We start from the raw sequence: 5,000 nt of genomic DNA, 5'->3' as shown, positions 1-5,000 counted from the left end.
TTGGTGGTTTGTCCGTGTGCCCCTTCCTCGATGTGCGCAAGCTCGTCTTGGTCTGGGGACCACGTCGACACAGGGGATACTCTTGTGAGAGCATGAGTGTACTAAGTTGAGTGTAGCAAGGGAACGCGTGCCCCTTCCTCGTTGGCGTAACTAACCATCTTGGTCTGGGGACCGTGGTACCGTGCTCTGGTGAAGCTTGGTGCGTGCTCCTTCCTTGTCAGACGAGTGACTTGACCTGGTCTGGAGACCGTTCCTTTATACTAGTGGACAAGAGTTGGCTACTTCCGTGTCAGACGAGTGACTTGACATGGGATGGAGAAGGACACTTAACACTAATGAGCTTGTCGGCGTGCCTCGTTCTCGACTTGATTGTCTTGATGTGAGGACCGTGCGGACCACACCAGTAAGCTTACACATGCTCGTTACAAGTTGTATAAGTTGACCCGTTTGGCCCGGTTGCCTTGCACATGATGGTGTTGACCATGTTCGGTTAACAGGTCGTGTGTCGAGGTGGTCGGCCTTGGTAGTAGGATGTCTTGTGCATGTGACGTGTTGACCTGGTTTGGTCGGTGTGTCGTCGTGTACGAGATGACCTACTTACCCGTTAGTTTTCCAAGTTGTATCATGTGTTGACTTAGTTGACGTGTCATGTGCTTGGATGATTAGCGTACGGGTCATGTATGGTGCGCTTGCTTCAGTTGAAGGGATGTACTAGTACAGTTGTATTAATTGTTTATTTCACGATCTGGTCTTTTGGCTGGATCGTGAAAAAAACATAAGTCCCAAATCCTGAACTCGAGAAGAAAGCGCCAATGACAACGTTTTTGACTGGAGCTCCCTAGCATTCGGCTTTTTCTACTTTGAAGGGATGTACTGTTGTATGAATTGTTTATTCACGAACTGGTCGTTTGATTGGATCGTGAAAAAAAATCGCTCAGTCCCAAATCCTGAACTCGACAGGAAAGCGCTGATTGCAAACATTTTGACTGGAAGTCCCTTGAAAATGGCGTTTTCGTTATTGGCATTATGTGGCACGTTTATTGTGGCTAGAACATTAATTATTCACCAAATGGCACCAAAGCTTGGCAAAAGTCGCGAAACACTCCTATCTCGACGCACCAGCAATCGCAACTTGATGCAAAATAAATTGCACGAGCTAATGATACTTGTACCATGCACAGTACACCGTACCAAAATATACCCCTGAAAGTGTGCAATTTGGTGCTACCCTAGGGAATATGTATGGGGAAGCCTAGCTACGTGTGTCGCACGTTCCAAGTTGCATGGACGTCGAACAGAGGCATGCAAAAGCACCTATCTAGGGGAATTACTCTACGTTCTAGTAGCAAGTGCGATTTTCCGGTCCAGCACGGCAGTACGCCTGCACGCATACACTCCATGTACCAGAAATGTACCAACCTAGGCGTTGCTCAGTAGCTTTTAGCGGCACATAGAAAAAGTATTCGAGTTCAGATTTTTTGTGACTTAGCGTATTTTTAAAACTAATAACGAAAATTAAATTTTAAATCGGTAAACGGCTAGGAGTTGCTCAGTAGCTTTTGGCGGCACATAGAAAAAGTATTCGAGTTCAGATTTTTGGGACTTAGCGTATTTTTAAAACTAATAACGAAAATTAAATTATAAATCGGTAAACGGCTAGGAGTTGCTCAGTAGCTTTTTGCGCAACGTGGCAAAAGTATTCGAGTTCAGATTTCTTGGACGTAGCGTATTTTTCAATCATAATAAACCGAATCAAACATAACAATGATGAAACTTACACCATGTCCCAAGGTTGTGCACAAAACGTAACGATAAAGTGCTGGCGAAGTTAGAGGTGCACCAAAATTGTGTACCGATCAGGGAAAGTACTCTACGTTCCTATGATTTGGGTGAAAAGTGTTGATTAACTGCTGGTAAGAATAGACAGTTGCTTATCATACACATCGCAAACGAACACCCCTTAGTGAGCATTAGCAAAAGTCAATGGCACAAAGCAATTGCAATACAAACTGATCAAGTACATTAAAGAACGCTAAGTACCAGGACTTCTTTCCAAGAATGGTGTCCGCGACGGGAGGGCAAGCGTCCTTCCCAGGTTTTCCTAGTAAACCTTGTATGGTAAACATACCCAAGCGTGTCTGTAAGCACGCAACGAAAGTCTGAACGGGCACATACCTAGGGAATGTACTCTACGTACTTGGACTTTTGTCCAAGAATGGTGTCCGCGACGGTCGGGCACTGCGACGCAATAACCAAATCCTAGGATTGTAACTTTAGTGTGCACAAACATAAACATTAACGCGTTCGCTCGGGCTGCGCCGTCCGTGTTGAACACAAATGTGGGTGATTATATGCGTGGAGGGACAAAAACATACGAGGAGGAGACAGTTTTCTGCACGATGTGCACAGAGCTCATTCGTCGTCCCGGGCGAATGGAAAAACACAAACATCGCGAGTATCGTTCTAGGTTTCTGTCTATAAAGGGCAGGCCAAAAGGTGACCGGTTGAGATAAGCATTTTAAGCATACAAACACTTTATTGGAACTTTTGATGCAAAAACAAGGTACGTACATGTAGGTTGTACCAACATGGACATCTATGAACGCGTACGCTCGGGCTGCGCCCTCCGTCTTGTACTTTCCTGATCGGTACACAGTTTTGGTGCACTGCTATTCCGACCGGCAACTTGTACCAACATATACATCCATGAACGCGTAAGTAGTGTACTTTCCTGATCGGTACACACTGTTGGTGCACGGCATAAGAAAAGAGCTAAAATGGTCAAACTCAATCCATTTCAACAATAGATAGTCGATAGTAGCTGTGCCGATGAAGTAGGGCACGATGCAAGTTAATGTTGTTTAATGAATAACATGTCCGCCATACATTTCAGTACAAAATTGCTCGGTCAGACCTACAAAGTGCTATATCTCGAATACGAGGCGTCGGACTGGGGGTTGTAGAACAATTTTAAGTTCGTCTAATGATTCTACATCCGATTCTGGATAGCGGTTTTTGACCACTTTTCAATATTTTGTGACACCCCGAACCTAGGGGCAGCTCCTAACTTTTTTTCAAAAATGTGCACCGAACGGGCCGGAGAGCTCGTGTGGCTCAAAACATGTTTTTCGCTAAAACACCTCAAAACGTGTAAGGAACGCACCCTAGATGATGAAAAGTGCAATCAGAATGTCAATCGACAACTTTGTTGGGGGTACCATTTTACTCTACGGGCCAGTAGCTTAGGCGCGCCAACAGCGCTTTCCTTTCGGGTTCCCATTTTTTGCCCTCCTGGGATTATGATCATTTGTTCATTGCCTACTATAGGGAGGGTACCTTGCTACGAGGTCAAACATGAAGATTGCACCAAATCGTAGTTTTACCTCTATTTAGTCGTAGGAGCATGGTTTTGCGGTGGCGGTGGGTCATTAAGCCCCCGTTTGGGTCATACGTCCCCTCCGCGATAAAAATCGTCGTATGCCTATAGTCCGAACTAATGAAGCAAAAGTGGTGTCTGGTGGGCTCTGCCGATGATTTTAACCTATGATTTTGAGCTTCCACCCTATCAAAACGTTCCTGGAGCAGTACATCACGGGTCTACGGACCCAAAGACTTCGTCGTGATGGTTTCTAGTAAAAAGTTGTAACAGCTAAGGGTTTTGAATACGCGTATATTAACCATTGCTTGAAACTAAGCTTCGTTGTCTTTAAACTCTGCAAGACCAATCGAACTTCTTAGGAAACCCGAAGGATTCACGCTAAGCTCGATGAGCTATAATGGGTAGTGGTGCATGATCTGGTGTTCCTTGGATCTAATCCAATGAATAAATTTATGAGGGTATATATGGTGCGGGGCACAAAGCGTGATGAAACCGGGTCTCCCTACCAAATGTGGCATATTTTTTCCCTGAGAGCGAAGCTCAGACCCACGTAGGGGAGAGCGAAGTGGAACTTAAATGTTCTATGCAGCAAATGTTCGCCATGCGGATAAACAAGTTGGAATAGTTCAATGTAGTGTAATGCAAACACGAATCGCAAATAACGATACGGGACCCAGAAGCAATTCTGCGGATCCCTCGGGGAGTGGTGAGTTGATATAAATTAGAGGTGAAAGTCCAAGTTGTTCAAGCTCCGGCTCGGCAGCCGATACGAGGTTCCTGTTGGGCTTTGTACATCGCGCAGAGGCGCCGTTCGGTTCTAGCAATGATTCCCGCCACCATGTTCCATGCGTGCAGAGATCCGTTAGAGCTCGTTCAATGTGTCCCGCCGTGATTACGAAAAAGTCCAACAGTTGACCAAGTTGGGGGTGCGTCAAGTAAACGCGCAGAGATGCCGTTCGGTTTAGAGCAATGTCTCCCGTATCACGTTGGAGTTCTTCCACTAGTGCAGAGAGATCGCTGAACCGTTCAATGTGTCCCGTCGTGGTGTGCTTGTACCGAACACTTAGGATACACCATGCTTTGTTGGTTTGGGATAGGAGTGGTCGCGCAACTGCCTCCACGCCGCAAAGTGCCAGTTCGGATTGAAGGTCAACTTTAGCCGTTCAATGCATCAGTCGGTGGGTGTTCAGATGGCATCACAACTTCCCTAGGTGCTTAAGTTGGTTGGGTTGTAAAACATGTGCACATGCGCAGAGTATCGTGCGTACTAGCAAAGTCTCCCGTCACGGTGGTTATGAATGAGTTCCATTCAGTGCAGAGAGATCGTTAGTGCGTGCAATGTGTACCAGTCGATGTGTCGTACCGGAATACAACCCCGCTTAGAGGCCCGTCGCTCGAAGAGGACAAGCAAGAGTGCGCAGAGTGCCGTACTGGCCTAGCAATGTCTCCAGACAGACGTAGGAACACCCGACGCAGTGCAGAGAGTAGATCCGCTAGCCGTGTGCAATGCATCCGACGTTGTCTGCTTGTGCAGTCTATCGAGTGGCGCCAACGACGCTCCGGCGTCACAGAACAAATCTCGGTGGTCACGGGGGACTTGCGCCTCGCGTGATCAAGAGTG

The 5,000-nt window shown here is 46.6% G+C and overlaps 1 pseudogene; it reads left to right on the top strand.

Annotated features, from left to right (window-relative positions):
- LOC120907867 overlaps window positions 1–13 on the top strand; it is a 9,157-nt pseudogene extending 9,144 nt beyond the window's left edge.
- Window positions 14–5,000: the final 4,987 nt, after the last annotated feature.

The sequence above is a fragment of the Anopheles arabiensis genome (assembly GCF_016920715.1).
Source record: "Anopheles arabiensis isolate DONGOLA chromosome X unlocalized genomic scaffold, AaraD3 X_pericentromeric_contig0024, whole genome shotgun sequence".
Classification (NCBI taxonomy): domain Eukaryota; kingdom Metazoa; phylum Arthropoda; class Insecta; order Diptera; family Culicidae; genus Anopheles; species Anopheles arabiensis.
This window is presented reverse-complemented; position numbering and strand designations above follow the sequence as displayed.